The sequence below is a fragment of the Dama dama genome, chromosome 21 (genome assembly GCF_033118175.1).
Source record: "Dama dama isolate Ldn47 chromosome 21, ASM3311817v1, whole genome shotgun sequence".
NCBI lineage: Eukaryota > Metazoa > Chordata > Mammalia > Artiodactyla > Cervidae > Dama > Dama dama.
Window position 1 is genome coordinate 39,359,015 of NC_083701.1, and position 17,220 is coordinate 39,376,234.

At 36.7% G+C, this 17,220-nt stretch overlaps 1 long non-coding RNA gene across 2 annotated transcripts in view; it reads right to left on the bottom strand.

Annotated features, from left to right (window-relative positions):
• Nucleotides 1–289: 289 nt before the first annotated feature.
• The window catches only part of LOC133042675 (uncharacterized), a 45,711-nt gene continuing 28,780 nt past the window's right edge, over nucleotides 290–17,220 (bottom strand). Inside the window, exons 2-6 of one of the 2 annotated variants that reach the window (XR_009689557.1) lie at nucleotides 13,119–13,275; nucleotides 6,418–6,612; nucleotides 6,241–6,321; nucleotides 6,031–6,124; nucleotides 290–1,280 (exon numbers count right to left, since the gene is read on the bottom strand). This is a non-coding gene — a long non-coding RNA (uncharacterized LOC133042675). Of the gene's footprint in view, nucleotides 1,281–4,999; nucleotides 6,125–6,240; nucleotides 6,322–6,417; nucleotides 6,613–13,118; nucleotides 13,276–17,220 lie in introns of those variants that run through there. The other variant, XR_009689556.1, reaches the window with a different exon arrangement.

The following is a 17,220-nucleotide window of genomic DNA, read 5'->3' on the forward strand; positions in this document are numbered from 1 at the left end:
AAAGGGACTTTAAGCCACAGGGTTTTTTTTCTTCCCCTACCATGCAAAAAGGGCATATTTGAATTAAATAAAACACCTCTGCATCCAAAGAAAGCTGTAAAGAGTAAGAGAAAAGGACTATCCAGCTTAACATTTCTTTCCTTGAATAGAGAGGAAGGAGACAGAGCGTTCAGCTACTCAGAAACTGAATCCTAAATGTAACGAGTGATGTTTGTCCCCAAGTAAAGTCATATGATAAACACATGTGCTTGTAAAACAGCCCACTCCAAACCACGTACTGAAGTGAAAAGAGGGTGGAAGATGTATTTTATTTGATGAGCCATATACAAATCTCAGTGTATGTTCACAACCTCATTAAATATATGGCAGCCCCTTTGGAACAAACCAAACATGGTCACAAACTTCCTGAGCCTATTTTGGGAAATAGAACTGCTGGGCAAGTGAAGCTTCAGGCCACAGATTAACTACAAGCGCCACAAGTAGGGCTGGATGGGTGGATTTCAAAGCCCATAGTGCAGAGCCTGGGATATTCCCTGGGGGGCTGGAAGCAGATCAGTGAGCTGTTACTCAGAGAATCACCATATTTGTCCATTTCTGACATATCTGGAAAGTTGAAGTTACAATAATGACACTGTTTCTTGTTTTATACCCTAATCTCACCTGTGGCTGAAGATCAGTACATAGTATAGGAACTTGCCTGGAGATACAGTGGTTAAGAATCCACCTTACAATGCAGGGGACATGGGTTCGATCCCTGGTTGGGGAGCTAAGATCCCACATGCCGTGAAGCAACTAAGCCTGTGCTCCATAATCACTGAGTCCGTGTGCCCAGAGAATCTGTGTGCCCCAACAAAAAAATCCCTCATGACACAGCAAAGATCTCATGCGCCACAACTAAGACCCAATGCAGTCAAACCAATCAATCAATCAAAATATACCTTTGTTGGATTGAAAAATTAGACTTCAGTCCTGCAGATAGACACATACACACACGGAAAATGTACATATTTTTAAATAGGATATTAATTTGTGACTTATATTATTATTGCCCTAATTTTAAAGTTTCAGAGCAGATTTTCTCCAAGCATCTGAGGAACTCTGTGGTTACAGGAAGGTATTCTTGGGGATGCAAGTCGTCTCTTAATTCTTCTCAGTTAGGTTAGATTTTTGTTGCTCTGATAACCTTTAAAAACTTAGAACAGCATATTCTACATCATCTGGAGGATCCCAAACTGCCATTTGATTTGTGCTTACAAACAAATTGATGCCACATGGTATTTCTAAAGGGAAAAAAGAAATGGCTTTAATATATAAACCATGCATTCACCCCCAAATGAAGGCCAAATGCTGTCATGATTTACTGTACAAAAGAAGTTTTCACAGCAGTTCCCAAAGGGCAAATTGGGGTGAAGTGAATCATCACATAACACATGGTGATGCAGACCTAGCCGTCCCTGCCACAGGGAAGGCTGTAAAGGCAGTCCTTTGTGCCAGGGTCTCTGGCTTCCACTCCCATAACATATTTGGACCATGCATCAAAGGTAGGGGAATCCAGTCCTGATCACCATCAGCTGGCATCTTGTAGGACATGCTGTGCAGAAGGCTTTAGCAGAGCACCTTTCCATGTAACAGGGGCATAAAAGGAACCTCACCTTTAAGCCTAGTGCAAAATGATGGAAGAGCAAATTGGGGCAGAAAGAGCGAAAGTGAAAGAAATAGCCTTGATAGAGGCTTTGTCATGTAAATTAGGTATCTCTATTTAAAAATTCAATGTGTAACTGCTATATTTTAAATGGATAACCAACAAGGACCTACTGTGTAGCACATGGAACTCTGCCCAATGTCATGTGGCAGACTGGATGGGAAGGGAGTCTGGGGGAAAATGGATAAATGCATATACATGGCTGAGTTCCTTCCCTGTTCACCGGAAACTACCATAATATTGTTAATCAGCTATACCCCAATGCAAAATAAGTTTTTTTTTTTAATTCAATATGTAGCAATTATAGATAGAAAGACTGAGAACTTTTGAAAGCGTGTATCCCATGCTCTTCCACTTAGTAAAATTTGAGCAGCCATTGTCAGACAGACTGTAATCATTTGGCAAAATATGGTCCCCATCCTTAGGGTACTTATATTTTAAGGAAAAAGACAGGCTCTTAAAATAATTTTAGTACAATTGGAGTGCTTCGGGAGAAAGAAAAGAGCACTTTTCCAGCCTGAATCAAACGAAGAAAGGGCCAGATAATCATGAATCACGATGGATTTGTGTGAATGTGCATCAAAGTGAGAAACAGAAGTGGAGTCACAGATTTCAAGTGATGAAAGGAAGAGTATTAGTCCCAGACTCTACAGTAGACACACTGTTCTTCCTAATGAGAGAGAATTTGTCCTTCTGCTAAACACCAACACACATGCTGTTTGCTGTAACATTTCAGTCTGCTGCATATTCTTGGTTGTTGTTTAGTCACTCAGTCATGTCTGACTCTTCGCATCTCCACTGGACTGCAGACCATCAGGCTCCTCTGTCCATGGGATTTCCCAGGCAAGAATGCTGGAGTGGGTTGCCATTTCCTTCTCCATATATTCTTGGTACCTTGTACTTAACTCAGCATCTGAGCTGCAGTCTTTGCAACTCCTCTTGCTCTTTTTCTTATAAAGTCACAAAGTATACCAATAGCACTTTTTTTTTTTAAGTAGTAATGAATCATCCCAGAAATACCCTAGAAATGCTAGGGTATTTCTAATATCTCAAAGGGCATTGCAAAATCTTAAATATGATTTTCATTCTTTTCAAAATTAAAAGATCAAGTATTTGGGTGGGAAAATTATTAATAATCCGAGAACACCCTATTATATCTTTCAAAGGGAAGGCAGAGTGATGCCTTCTCAAGATAGCCCAAGGATCAGAACAATTCAGGTTAGAATTGTGCTAAACCTATGAAAGCCATGTGGCTTGGTTAATTACTCTATAGCCCAGACTAGAAGGCATGCACGGATGCTAAGTTGCTTTAGTCATGTCTGACTTTTTGCGACCTATGGACTGTAGCCCACCAGGCTGCTCTGTCCATGGGGATTCTCCAAGCAAGAACACTAGAGGGGATTGCCATGCTCTTCTTCAGAGGATCTTCCCAACCCAGGGATTGAACCCACATTTCTTGTGTCTCCTGCATTGCAGGTGGGTTCTTTACCACTAGCGCCACCTGGCACACTCCCAAGGAGCTGCATTAAAGTTTTTCAAAGTCTTTCAAAAAATAAACTTGTAAGCATGAAGGTTAACAGAATGGGAAATGGTAACCCACTCCAGTGTTCTTGCCTGGAGAATTGAGGAGCCTGGCAGGCTACAGTCCATGGCCCCAAAAGAGCACGACTGAGCTCTGAGCAATGAAGGTTAAGCAGAGTCTTCTTCCTCTTGCCACTTTGGGGTCAATGCCACACATTAGCCTGGAAAACCAGAACCCAGTGGGTCCAAAGAGCGCCTCATGATTTGGATGCTTACAGCTTTTCAGTGGTAAACCTACAGATCAAGAAAGCAAGTTGCAGCAAAAAGTGAAAAGGCTTCAAGCTTCAAAGAGAATTCTGAGTAATGGGATCTTGAGCCGGAGGTGCTCTAGAAATATGACCAAATTCAATACCTAAATATCTGACATCAAGTTCGATAAATTGGAAACTGTGAATTGACATGTGACTATCCTCCTCAGCCCCACCCACACTCATGGGATTCTACTGGAATTTAGACACAGAGAATATTGAAATAAAAATCCAGAAAAGAAAATAAATATATAACATGAAATGATCCAGCCTAATTGCAGTTTATGTTGGTGTTGGGTAAGAATTCTGACTTCCCGAAGGTTATCCAAACCAAATTCTGGACCCTTGGAGAGTGTTCTCCTGTATTTATTGTTCTGTAATTTTACCTGCCATTTCCTAGTGTCCTTTGTGCTTAGGAAATATTTTGTGTATGTCTCTTTTTTGCAGCATAGCTGCTGGTTTCAGTGAAAAATGGATGGTGAGGTATTTATTCACACACAGAGTTTTCCTTTCCTTTTTGCATTCTTTAAAAATAAAACCTTATAGCTTCATCCCCCTAGGTAGTGATAGAAGTCAGACAGAAATTATTTAAAGGAAAAAAATGAGATTAATATTTTAGTTCGAATGTCAAAAGCAGAGGGAACTTGGGCAGTGTAAAAGGGTCATGAATTCACAGGCAATATTATCTGTAGTGTTTTTTCTTTATGTATAACTGTAGAAAAAGATTTAAAATCTACTGTTTAATTTGAAATATGTAACTAAAACTAAGTTGTTTTTTGAAAGTTAAAAATTATCCATTAGCTCTTTTCACTTTCTTTGTCTTTTATTCATTTCACCGCTTTCTTGAAATCTCATTCCATAAGCATGTTTTATTAATGCTCTATTAATAAGCATTCACTTAAAACATGACTGATTAAAAAGTAGACCTGATTTTAAGTAAGTGTTCTGAAAATGTTTCATTTATTGAATTCATTGAGGTTTAAGTTCTCATTTGTATTGCTAGAGGGTAAATTACAGATACTTATGCTTGTTTTATCATTATAATGAAACCAGTGCTCATATTTGCAATACTAATTAAAATTCGGCTCTGACCCACATAAATTCAGCCTCTCCCCCAAACAGATTATTTTCAAATCTTTATACAAAGATTACTATATGTGTGTGTGTGATAATGAAAATATCTATCTTTGGTGTAACATGATCAAGGTTAAGAGAAAGTAAAAATTAGGTTCAGACTTTTTAGTACTGCAGGGTACATTTTTAGTACCCTACAGAGAGAATTAGTCACACGACTCCCATTAACTTTAATGGAACTTGTATGGGCAAATTGTATGCTGAAATTCTTAGGAAGTGAGACGTCAGGAGAGTTTACTAGTTTCATTTTTCCTCTTCGGAACTTCAGTTTTGACTACCTTTACTTTCTAATGGTCTAGAGGGAAGACATGTCAATAAAAATGATTAACATAAATGTTTTCCAAGTTTTATATAAGACCACATTTTCTCTGCATTAAGCCAGAAGTTAGAAATCTGCAAACAATGCTTCAATAATACCATTTGAGTTTCAATTAGCAAGTAAATATATCTAAATAAAGAACATAGCTTTCAGATAGGAATATAATAGTATTCTTTGAACATGAATACTGTAGGATTATTTATCCCCTAGCACTTATTCATTTTTCACATTCCTTTCACATTTTCACATAACAATAGCAAAATCAAATTTTTTAAAGTAATTTCAGTTTAATAAATGTGAAATTAAGTACCTTGGTATTACTACATGTAAGTTTATATTTGAAATGAAATGTATTTGGAATTTTACATATTATTCTTATTAAATTATTTAACACACTTAGGTACTGATGAAAATGAAACACATAGACAATTAAAAAGCATCCTCATGAAAAGCAAAAGGAAACTAAATGTTCTTTACAAGCAATATCTTTCCACAATTATGGATTCAATCTCCTGACAATGTGGTGAAGTTATGATCAGCTAGCAAACCCACTCAAAAGACTTTAGTATAATACTAAATTTATATTTACCATACAAAATGAAAAAACAGACGAAGATTTCTTAATGTCCACTTATTCAAGATGCTCATAGTATTATAAAATCTGGAAACAACTAGATATCTCTCAGCTCTCTCTTTCCTCCTCAAATAGATCTATCTGTATTTCTAGAATTTTCTAGAAATTCACCATTTAAAACATTAACTTTAAAAAGTTTTTAAGAGAATCCTCACTGTAAGCTGTAAGAATCTTTTTTTTTTTTTTTTAATCCTATTTGGGTATCTAAATGACAAAAAAATGGATTTTTCAGACCAAAATAACCTTGTTTAATCAGGAATAAAAGGCAAACATTAATGAAAGCACAGATAACTAACACATAAATAATTTCATCTTGGATTAAAGTTACAGAATTAAAAAAAAGATCTGTCAAATGCAATCTGTTACATAAGCAAAGTTTCCTGTAAAAATATTACTTGGTTTTCATACAAACCCTTGAAACATGCATGCCATCAGTGACCATTAGTGCTGCAAGAAACATTAGCCATCCAGTCTACTCCATCATTTTAAAGGTAAAGAAATTGATCCTGAAAGAGGTAAATGATAATCGTAAGGCCTCTCAAGTACTTTGTTGCACGGAAAACTAGAATCCAAATATCGATTCCTCATGCATTCATTGAGCAAGTTTTTATTGAGTACCTACCATGGCCTTACACAGTTGTAGGAAATGGATTCAAGTGATGAAAGGAACATACCAGATCCTAACCATCATGGATCCAATATTCTAAATAGGGAGATAAAACAAAGAAGAAAATAAACAAAGAAAAAAGACAATTTCAGATTGTGGATCATATGCAGAAAGACTTGGTATGATTTTTACCAACTGAGAATGCAGCTATTTGCTAGGATTTCTCTTCTCAACTCTGATATCTCCTTTTCTCTCCTTATAGTTAAAACAAAGAGAATTCCCTGACGATCCAGGGGTTAGGACTATGCACTTTCACTGCAGAGGGCATGAGTTCAGTCCTTGGTCCAGTCCAGTTTCTGCTTGGGGAACTAGGAACTCAGGGCTGTGCTATGCGACCAAAAGAAAAAAAAAAAAAAAGAAGTTAAGAGCGATTTATCAGTAGATCTGCCTTTTAACCATCCCTCATTAGTCAATTCCCTCAAAAGGCATCCACATATCCATAAAACACATCAATATTTGCCTTGCTTCATTCCATTCATATAATGTGTTCATGAGACAGCAAAGATGTTCACTTTCACTGGAGTTTTTAAGTATCTGAATTACAGTTTTTGGACTTTTGAGTTTGTCCCTATGTCATAGGAGAAGTTCAAGGACTGAAAGCCCAAGATCAGGTGATAAAAATACTTTCAGAAAATGTGTGTAGTTAAGGATTCTCTTGCAGATCAAAATAGCTATCCCTTCATGGTTATTTCTCATTCCATGTGATTTTTCTGTGTAGAGAACAAAAGAGAGTTTGAAAGATGAGGTGGGGTATGAATCTGGCTGCTTGTAATTCTAATAAATTACACTGACTGTCTTGTCTTCAATGTCAGACAGTAAAACTGTTTCCCCTAACTAGCAAAAGGGATGCTCAGTGCTTTTGCCTTTCATTTTTTCTTAATGCATAATTTATGTATGGCCCATTTATTAATAACCATGAAGTGTTGTACCTAGAAACCTGCTCACAAAAGAACAGAATATATGGAATCAAAATGAACATTTCATAAGGCAGATAGTATTTTTATATGAAAAAAAAATCTTGCCCTAGTTAATTCTTTCTGAGAAGGCTGAATAAAATCCAACAGATATTACTCAATTATTAATATAACCATACTTATCACATTAAACAAGAATTTTAACTATTTTCTGATGAATCTCAAGAGAAATAAAATATTTTTATCATGACATATTCTACCAGGGCTTCCTGGTGGCTCAGTGGTAAGGAATCCACCTGCCAATGCAGGAAACACGGGTTCAATCCCTGGGTCGGGAAGATCCCCTTGGAGAAGGAAATAGCATCCCACTCCAATTTCCTCCAGCCTGAGAAATCTCATGGACAGAGGAGCTGGGCGGGCCACAGTCCATGGGGTTGCAAAGAGCTGGACAGGACTTAGCAACTAAATAACAGCAAAATTCTACCTAGAAGAGAAAATATTTCAGTAAAGCACCATTTCTGTGCATTCCTTCAAGGCAGACAAACTTTACTATTCACCTGGCATTTATTTTCCTCACCTAACATGAATGACACATTGTATTGTAATTATAATAAAATCTATAACAGCTAATATTTATGAAGTATAATATTTGTGAGGCAACAATTTTATAAGCTAGGTAGTATTATCATTTCATGTTATCAATGAGGAGAGATTAAATATTTTGCCCAATGTCACTCAGTTGATGAGAGGAAGAAACGAGGATTTGAACTCAAGCATCTAAATCTTAAACTTATCTTCTGAATCATTAATTTCACTACTTCCCATGACCTGTTTAGAGTAGACATTCAAAAATGCATTAAAATTAAATTGAAATCTCAATAGATTTGGCCTTTTTGATATAAGCCATTAGGAAGACTAAAGTGTCTAAGTAAATATCTAGTTCATTGAATAATACTATGTTTGCCAAATATTCTAGACCTTGTAGAAGTCTAGAACTGAAAAGGATTTTATCAATCATTCCAGTCCAAGTCCCTCCATTTTTATGCGTGAGTTCAATCCCTTATGGGTCCAGAGAGGTATAACAGGCTACTGAATGCCAAACAAGGCCAAATTTCCTAATTTACAGGAAAGAATATTTGAAATGGGCTTTCCAGGTGACACTAGTGGGAAAGAATCCGCCTGCCAATGAAGAAAGTGCAAGAGGTTGAATCCCTGGATCAGGAAGATCCCCTGGAGTAGGCAATGGCAACCCATTCCAGTATTCTTGCCTGGAAAATTCCATAGACAGAAGAGTCTGGTGGGCTATCGTTCACGGGCCTGCAAAGAGTTGGACACACTGACCACGAGCACAATATATGAACTACACCCTACTGTTTTTATTTCTGTTCATGTATTTATTTGCAAATTAATTGCTCATACCTAGATTGTTAGCTTTACATAGTAAAGCTATGTCTGGCGGACAGACTCAAAGGGTCTGGTATTGGAGGGGGCTGCCATGCCCTCCTCCATGAAATCTTTCTGACCCAAGGATTGAACCTGTGTTTCTTTCATTGGCAGGCACATTCTCTACCACTGGTACCACCTGGGAAGCCCCCTATTACCTCTACCTCTTGATGTCCATGGCTTTGTGGGACTCCTTTTCCTTGAGTATCGATGAGATGTGTGACTTGCTATTAATCAATAGAATATAACAAAGGTGAAGAAATATGCATAATCACATGTATGTGATTATGCTTGTAAGATCACAGCTCCCATTTTGCAGGAGTCTCTCTTGGTCTTTCTGGCTTTGATGAAACAAGCAGTCATGTTGGAAGGCTCACGTGGTAAGAAATTGAGAGTGGTTTCTAGGAATGGAGAGAAGCTTGCAACCAATAACCTGCAAGGACATCCAACTGACAGCCAGCAGTAAAATGAGGCCTTCAGTCCTACAACCACAGGAAATGAATTATGGCAGTGACCAAAACTAAGTGAATGTGTAAATGGATCCTTCCCTGGTTGAATATTTAGATGGGAACTCCATCTTGAATAAAGCCTTGTTTTTAGAGAACACAGCTAATCTGTGTTTAGACTCCTGATTCACAGAAATTTTCAGGTAACAAATACCGATTGTTTTAAGCCACTACTTTAAGGCAATTTCTTACACAACAATAAAAATTAACATATATAGTCACCCTTAAAATGACAAGTCCCTGACACTAAATTTAGAAGTTTAATTAAGGTTTTGTTACTTTTTATGTAATAGGACTCCAATATATCTGTTAAATGAAAGAATGATAAAATATCTTTAGTAAAACATCAACAAGGAAGAAGTGATGCATGATTATGTATTAATATGATTGCAACTTTTAAAAAAAGCTTATTGCCTGACAATTCCACTTATTCTTTTATTTGTGTGTATGTAGAGATAGTGTTGCAGTCAAAAATAGCTTTGGTTGGAATCTCAAGATTAGAAAAGAAGTTACTTCTATAGAAATTTTCCTTTTGCATGTAATTTTAATTTTTTTTAAATTTTTTAATTTGTGGATAATTGCTTTAAAATGTTGTGGTGGTTTGTGCAGTACAATAATATGAATCAGTCATAATTATATATATCCCCTCCCTCCCTTCTCACATCTCACCCCTCTAGGTCATCATAGAGCACCAGGCTGGCCTCCCTGTGTTATTTAGCAACTTTCCACTAGTTATCTATTTGACACATGATAGTGTATATATGTTAATGCTACTTTCTCAGTTGGTCCTACACCCTCCTTCCCTAATGTTAGTTCTCTACATATGTGGTATGTATGATGCTATTATAGTTCCTCTTGTTACTTCAGGATCAGTGCTGTAAAGATTTCATCTGTTGGCTTTTTAACAATCATTTCCATGTTTAAGTTCATTAAAAGAACTGCTTTTGACTATGTTTTCCTTTTTAAAAACTCTAAATCATGCTCGAATGCATGTACTTAATCTGAGTTATTCAGGCATTCTATAATGCCTAGTAATAAGTTTTCAAACACCAACCAGCTATGAAAAACACATATGTAGATTTGAGTGTTTATAAATATGCTAGCTTATTTTTAATCTATTTATTTTTTAATTGACGGATAATTGCTTTACAGAATTTTGTTGTTTTTTGTCAAACATCAACAAGAATCGGCCATTTAATGTGACTATCTGTAAAACTAAGATAAAATGGCACCATTTCCACAGTTACTATTTGACCATAACGTTACTAGGATTATAGCAAATGAAGTTAAATACAGTGGCCAATTAAAACTATCCTGAACTTAAAAAGCCTTCGTTTTGTACACTTAAATTTTTCAGGTTATTTTGCTTTCAGACATATAACATGGCTAATAAAAATAAAAAAGAATCTCACCTATATTAAGTAAATTTAAAATCACCCAGTTTGCATCATTTTGTAGATAAAGATACTGAAGTTCAGAGAGAGACCAAAAGTGATGAGTGACAGAACAGCACTGGAAATTTCTTCTCCCAAAACTAATGAATGAGAACATGTGTGTGTGTATGTGTATGTGTGTGTATGTGTACACACTCAGTCACTAAGTCATGTCTGACTCGTTGCAACCCCGTGGACTGTAGCTCGCTAGGCTCCTCTGTCCATGGGACTTTTTAGGCAAGACTACTGTAGTGGGTTGCTATGAGCAAGGACCTCTAATTTCATATATACTTATCAAAATTAGTAACTGAAACAGTCATAAAAGTAGAATATACCAGTTATGTGTTCCTGTCTTCTCTTAGAGTACAAGGACCTAAATATTGAAACCTTAACTTCTATATATAGATTTATGCTTTCAGATGCATACTGAATACCAGGAAATGTTAATACAAGAAAATCTTAAGCAACAATTTCCTAAAAGAAAAAAGCATCTTAAGAAATCATGGTTGTGGAAGAATAGGAATATCATGTCAATATAATGAATAATTTTTGAAAAGAGATAGACTTTTTCATTCACTGATAAATAGTGGGATTCACTATATTTGTTGAATCTGAATCACTGCTTTCTGTGCTTTTGAAAGGAGCTATCTAATTACCATTCATTGTTCTAAACACATACAATGAAAGCCAGAATATGAAGCACAATGAAATTTGAAAAAAATTAGAAATTGAAAAATAAAAACTGATTACAGATTATTGATAATGTATCAAAGACGCTCAGAATTACTTATGAATATTATAAATTATGTATCAATTTAGCAATTCATAATCTCTCTAAAAGTTACATGTTCTGTATTAGATGAAATAGTAGAACTAGATTAACTTAAAATAATTTTAGAAAGTCCAAAATAACCAAACACTGTCAAACTTTTATGTTTATTCACATTTTAAACTGAAAACCTGTACATTTAGGGGGTTTTTTACCTATTTCAAAACACAATATTTTGTTTTTCTCATTCTACTTAGAGGCAAAAAGCCAAATGTAGTTAGAAAAAAAATATGATTTTTTAACTTTTGAAACACAAAAGTAATTAGGAAAACTGAAAATATTTCAATCTTACAAACAGTACTTTAAAAGAAGACCTCTGGAACCAATCTGTTCCAGAGGTAAATACTGGGGCATAAGTTAAAATAGAAAAGTTTTTTAATTGAACAACTTATGGGCTGTTAGCAACTTTCTTTGTTGGAGTGTGTGAACTTTGGAACTCTTTTTAGAACCACATGGTTTTCATATTCAGTATGCCTGCATGCATATATATGTATAGATAATTGCTATGCCTTGTACCAAGGATATGAACTGTGTAAAATTACTGTAGGAAGTTGTAAATGATGTATGAAATGAGAAATCTTTGCCCACTGGCAGTACATAGATAGAACAGAGATAGTGACACACAATCTCTTCTCTGTCATTTGTCATAGTATTCATCTTATAAAAGGCAGAACCTATCAATAAACTTGAGTGTCAAACATGCATGCTAAACAATATATTGTATTTTTCCTTCTTTAGGTCTTACCTCTTTCTTGAAAACCAGTTTACAAAAACCTCTGAGCCCAAAGAAAATGTAAAGAACTTCTATGTTAATGATTTCAATTATCCATCCAAAACATTAAATGTAGAAATTCTAAATCTCACTGTGTGGTTTACCTTTTTTAACCTTATATGCAATGATGTTGAATTTTCAGACTTGCCATCCAAAGTAAACCTTTCTATAAGGACATATAAAGAGGCTATATCTACAATATCTAACATGCAATCATTTAACATGTCAGAGAGCAGCACTGATATTTTCATCTTGCCTCCCAGTGCTTGAAAGACAAGATTTCACCCTTCCATTGACTAGAAGAAGCAAACGGAAGAAGCATCTTTCTACGAAATCAGTTTTCATATAAAGTTCTTGTGGCTGACTTCATCTCACTGACGAATCCCCAAATCAAATATTTGACCAAACAATTGTGGCAGTTAAACTTATACAGATTCAATGCCATCTTGTCAAAAAATATGCTTGTACCAGGAAAATTGAAATTTATTTTAAAAAGACCATTATAAGTTGTCACATACTTTTAGATTACAGAATTTAAATCTAGAAATTAAAATAAACAACAAAGGATCCAAGGCCCCATCTATATATGAATTTAAAACCAACGTGATCAAGTAAGTTAAAAAAAACACATCAAAGCATAAGCTAAACTATCTTTCTTGTCTTCAAGGAGTTGACAGCTTACTAATGTAAAGTTCAAAGGATGAGAAGTGATTTTCCATGACACCTGAATTTTATTTTTTATGAACACAGGAATACAGGAAGAAATTTAAATATTCATGCAATTGCCTCTTCCTCAAATGTTACTGTGTTCCCTCATGTACCATTTATGGTTTCATTTAAAACAAACAAACAAAGAATATGCTTAGGCATTCGACTTTTTTACAGTATGTTATTTGATAATTCTTTCTGAAAATTGTAAAACAAATATTTCCTTACCAAGAGTTCATCTCTTCTTGGAATCACAACTGATTTTTCTTTTGCTTGATGGAGTCAGAAGTAAAATATCTGATTTTATTTCCCATCAGCCGACCTCATAGATGAACGTATTTCATTTTGCATATGAGTCACATAAAAATGATGTTATCATTTTTCACTGTGAATAAAGTCAAACAGCATAAGACAAAACAGTATCTACATTTGGCTTTTTTTTAAGTAGAATGTAAATATTGTCTTATTACAACAAACACATAAAGAATAGAAATTAAATACAAATCTTCAATCTCAAAAAAAACCTTTCAAATGTTGATCCATTATTTAGATTATATTTAGAACCCATGCATTTCCACCACCACCTTTAAGGTTGATGTACTTATTATAATAATGTTTCTTCTGTGCTCTCTTTCTCTTCCTTTCATTGCAATTGTCCCATTTTGGTTGGTGGGACAACTGTCACTCAGTTGCTACTACCTATTCAGCTCCTTGTCCAAGATTCAGTTCTTATTACTTTCAACTGTTGTTTAGTCAATAAATCATATCCAACTCTTTTGTGACCCCATGGACCACAGCCCACCAGGCTCCCCTGTTCATGCCATCTTGTAGGCAAAGATGCTGGAGTGGGTTGCCATTTCCTTCTCCAGGGGATCTTCCTGACCCAGGGACCGAACCCTTATCTCCTGCACTGACAGGCAGATTTATGACCACTGAGCCACCAGGGAAGCCCTGTTATTCTCATTAGCTTATAAGAAATCTCTGTTTCTCTATTCTCCTTCTTTCCTCTTTTTGAGTATGGATAGATATTGAAACTGTGGAGCCAGCATATTAACAACTGACTGCTGTCCAATTCCTCTCTTGTGACATTTTCATTTTACATGGTTTAGGTGAGCAAAAACACAAAATCTGGGAACATTCAGAGAGTACCACCTGGATGGACAATTAAGGAAACACTTGTTCACATCCCTCTGTCAAAGCATTATCCCCACCATCCACATAGAGATGCTATCAAGTAGCATCAGTGACCACTTATCTTGTTTCTCAGGACAAATAAACCATCCCCACTCCACCCACACCCAACTGACAGCACAGTACTGGGGTTAATTTCAATGAGTAAAATAGGAAAAAGTCTGAAGGCAAGAAAAACAGGGCCTCTTCTGATATTGATCAGTTCCTCCGGGTTAAAACAATCAGTAAAATCAGTCCAGTGTGATCCTATTTACTCTTAGGTAGGGGTAAGTATTCCAAACTAATTGTAGGAGTTCTACCATTGTATTATATGTTTTTGTTTTTTTATTTCTCTTCGTGTGTATACAATAATGTTGAAATCTGCACAGAACTTTATACAACTTACAACACATCCATGTGGATCTCTGGATCTGCCACCTCTTCTATTAGGAAATACTCATATGAGCTTCAGTTGACTCAATCCAATTGAAACATTTAAACCCACATGGCGAGGATGAGACTTGAGGGTAAGTCAAAATGCCCCATAATTTGATGGCTCAGATGATGTATCTACCTGCAATGCAGGAGATCCAGTTTCGATCCCTGGGTCAGGAAGATCCCCTGGAGAAGGGAATGGCTACCCACTCTAGTATTCCTCCCTGGAGAATTCCATGGACAGAGAAGCCTGGAGGGTTACAGTTTATAGGGTCGCAACAAGTCAGACACAACTGAGCGACTAACACTTCCACTTTTAAAAATTCCATCAACAATAAATATCACAGTAAAAATTATTCAGGTTACCTTTTGTTAATCAGAAGGACAGAAACTCTCTCAGGTTCTTTCCTTGGTTCAAACTATATTTCTGTTCTCCCACTGCCTACCGCCTATTTTTTTCTGGTAGTTGTACTTCCTGCTAATCATTTTTCCTGATAACTCTCTAGAAAGATTTACTCAGTTAATCTCTAAATTTGATACCAGAGTTAATTTGCATCAAAAGAGCTACATTTGTTAAAGGTAAAAAGACCACTTAATTTAACCATTTTTACTATAAGCATTAAGTTGCTGCTTATTTACTCAAGCCAGATAGCCTTTGCAGCTAGCCGCCTTCTGTGGGTAGAACTCTTTTTCCACATTCCAGTAACTCCTGGCTCCCCTTGTTCTTTTTGGGCTAAGTAACAGCTCCCTGCTCTTCAGTTTCTGTTAGTCCTGTTCATTTGTAAATAAATTCTTCAGTCAGACTCCTCAATTGTCTCATTGAATGTGCTATCTTATTTTCTGATAGATCAAATCTCCAACTGTGTGCCAGAATTCAGTCTTTTCTATATACTGTTTTGTTGAACCTTCTGTTGATAACATAACCCATATTTTATACACAAAGAAATAAAGACTCAGAATGTTTAATAAACTTTCCATGCATTCAACTAATACATAAGATAGCCAAAAATTAAATCATAGTCTCTTACTCAAAGTCTAGTATTCTTTCCCCTGCTGTTCAGTTTTCTTCTCCTCCCTCCTTAATGGTGTGCCCTTGGTAACATCCACCAGGGGTTATCCATTGAGGGCCTTCAGACCACTGTAATGTATTGAAACAGTATCCAGCTAAGTTCATAGGCATACAGAAACAACCTGTGTGTGCCTGGCTAATAGTCATTTAGGCCAAGAATAACTACTGAGCATTAGTAAAGGGTCAAATTTTTCACTATTACTATCAACCCTGAATCTAAGGACTGCCTCCGTATGGGTCTTTGAAAGCATTAAAATTAGAATTATTTTTGCCTCTCCTGATGACACCACCCTTATGGCAGAAAGTGAAGAGGCACTAAAAAGCCTCTTGATGAAAGTGAAGGAGGAGAGTATAAAAGTTGGCGTAAAGCTCAACATTCAGAAAACTAAGATCATGGCATCTGGTCCCATCACTTCATGGGAAATAGATGGGGAAAAAGTGTCAGACTTTATTTTTTTTTTGGACTCCAAAATCACTGCAGATGGTGACTGCAGCCATGAAATTAAAAGACTCTTACTCCTTGGAAGGAAAGTTATGACCAACCTGGATAGCATATTTAAAAGCAGAGACATTACTTTGTCAACAAAGGTCCATCTAGTCAAGGCTATGGTTTTTCCAGTGGTCATGTGTGGATGTGAGAGTTGGACTGTGAGGAAAGTTGAGTGCCGAAAAATTGATGCTTTTGAACTGTGGTGTTGGAGAAGACTCTGGAGAGTCCCTTGGACTGCAAGGAGATCCAACCAGTCCATCCTAAAGGAGATCAGTCCTGGGTGTTCATTGGAAGGACTGATGCTGAAGCTGAAACTCCAATACTTTGGCCACCTGATGTGAAGAGTTGACTCATTGGAAAAGACCCTGATGCTGGGAGGGATTGGGGGCAGGAAGAGAAGGGGACAACAGAGGATGAGATGGCTGGATGGCATCACCAACTCGATGGACATGAGTCTGAGTAAACTCCAGGAGTTGGTGATGGACAGGGAGGCCTGGCATGCTGCGGTTCATGGGGTCACAAAGAGTCAGACACGACTGAGCGACTGAACTGAACTGACAACACATTAAATAAAAAGGATGGCAAATGGATAGACAGACAACACAAGATAAGATAGCAGACTATTAACAGATCAGGGGTGGGGCGGGGGGGGGATGGTGGTTAAGAGACTTAGATCTAGGTGTTGACCATGGAGAGAACAGCCAGTTTATTCACAGCTCAGTGACTCGGTCAGTTGGCAATGCCAGCTGGTGGAATCTAATAAGGGAATGCAGATTCTAGAGTTCCATGGCGCTGTAGGGGTCAACTGGGAAGTGGTCTATGCTCAACAAAACTGCAAGTTCTTAGGGATATGGGGGAAAAATAGTACTAGTAAAAAATTAGATGACAATCCAGAATAATACATACTCTTTAGATTTGTTTGGGAGAGTAATTAAAATGGCTCAGACGGTGAAGAAATCTGTCTGCAAGGCAGGGGACCTGGATTCCATCTCTGGGTCGGGAAGACCCCTAGAGAAGGGAATGGCAACCCACTCCAGTATTCTTGCCTGGAGAATTCCATGGACAGAGGCTCCTGGTAGGCTACAGTCCACGAGGTCGAAAGAGTCGGACATGACTGAGCGACTAACACTTTCACTTTCTTCATATAATATATGCAACTTGGTGCA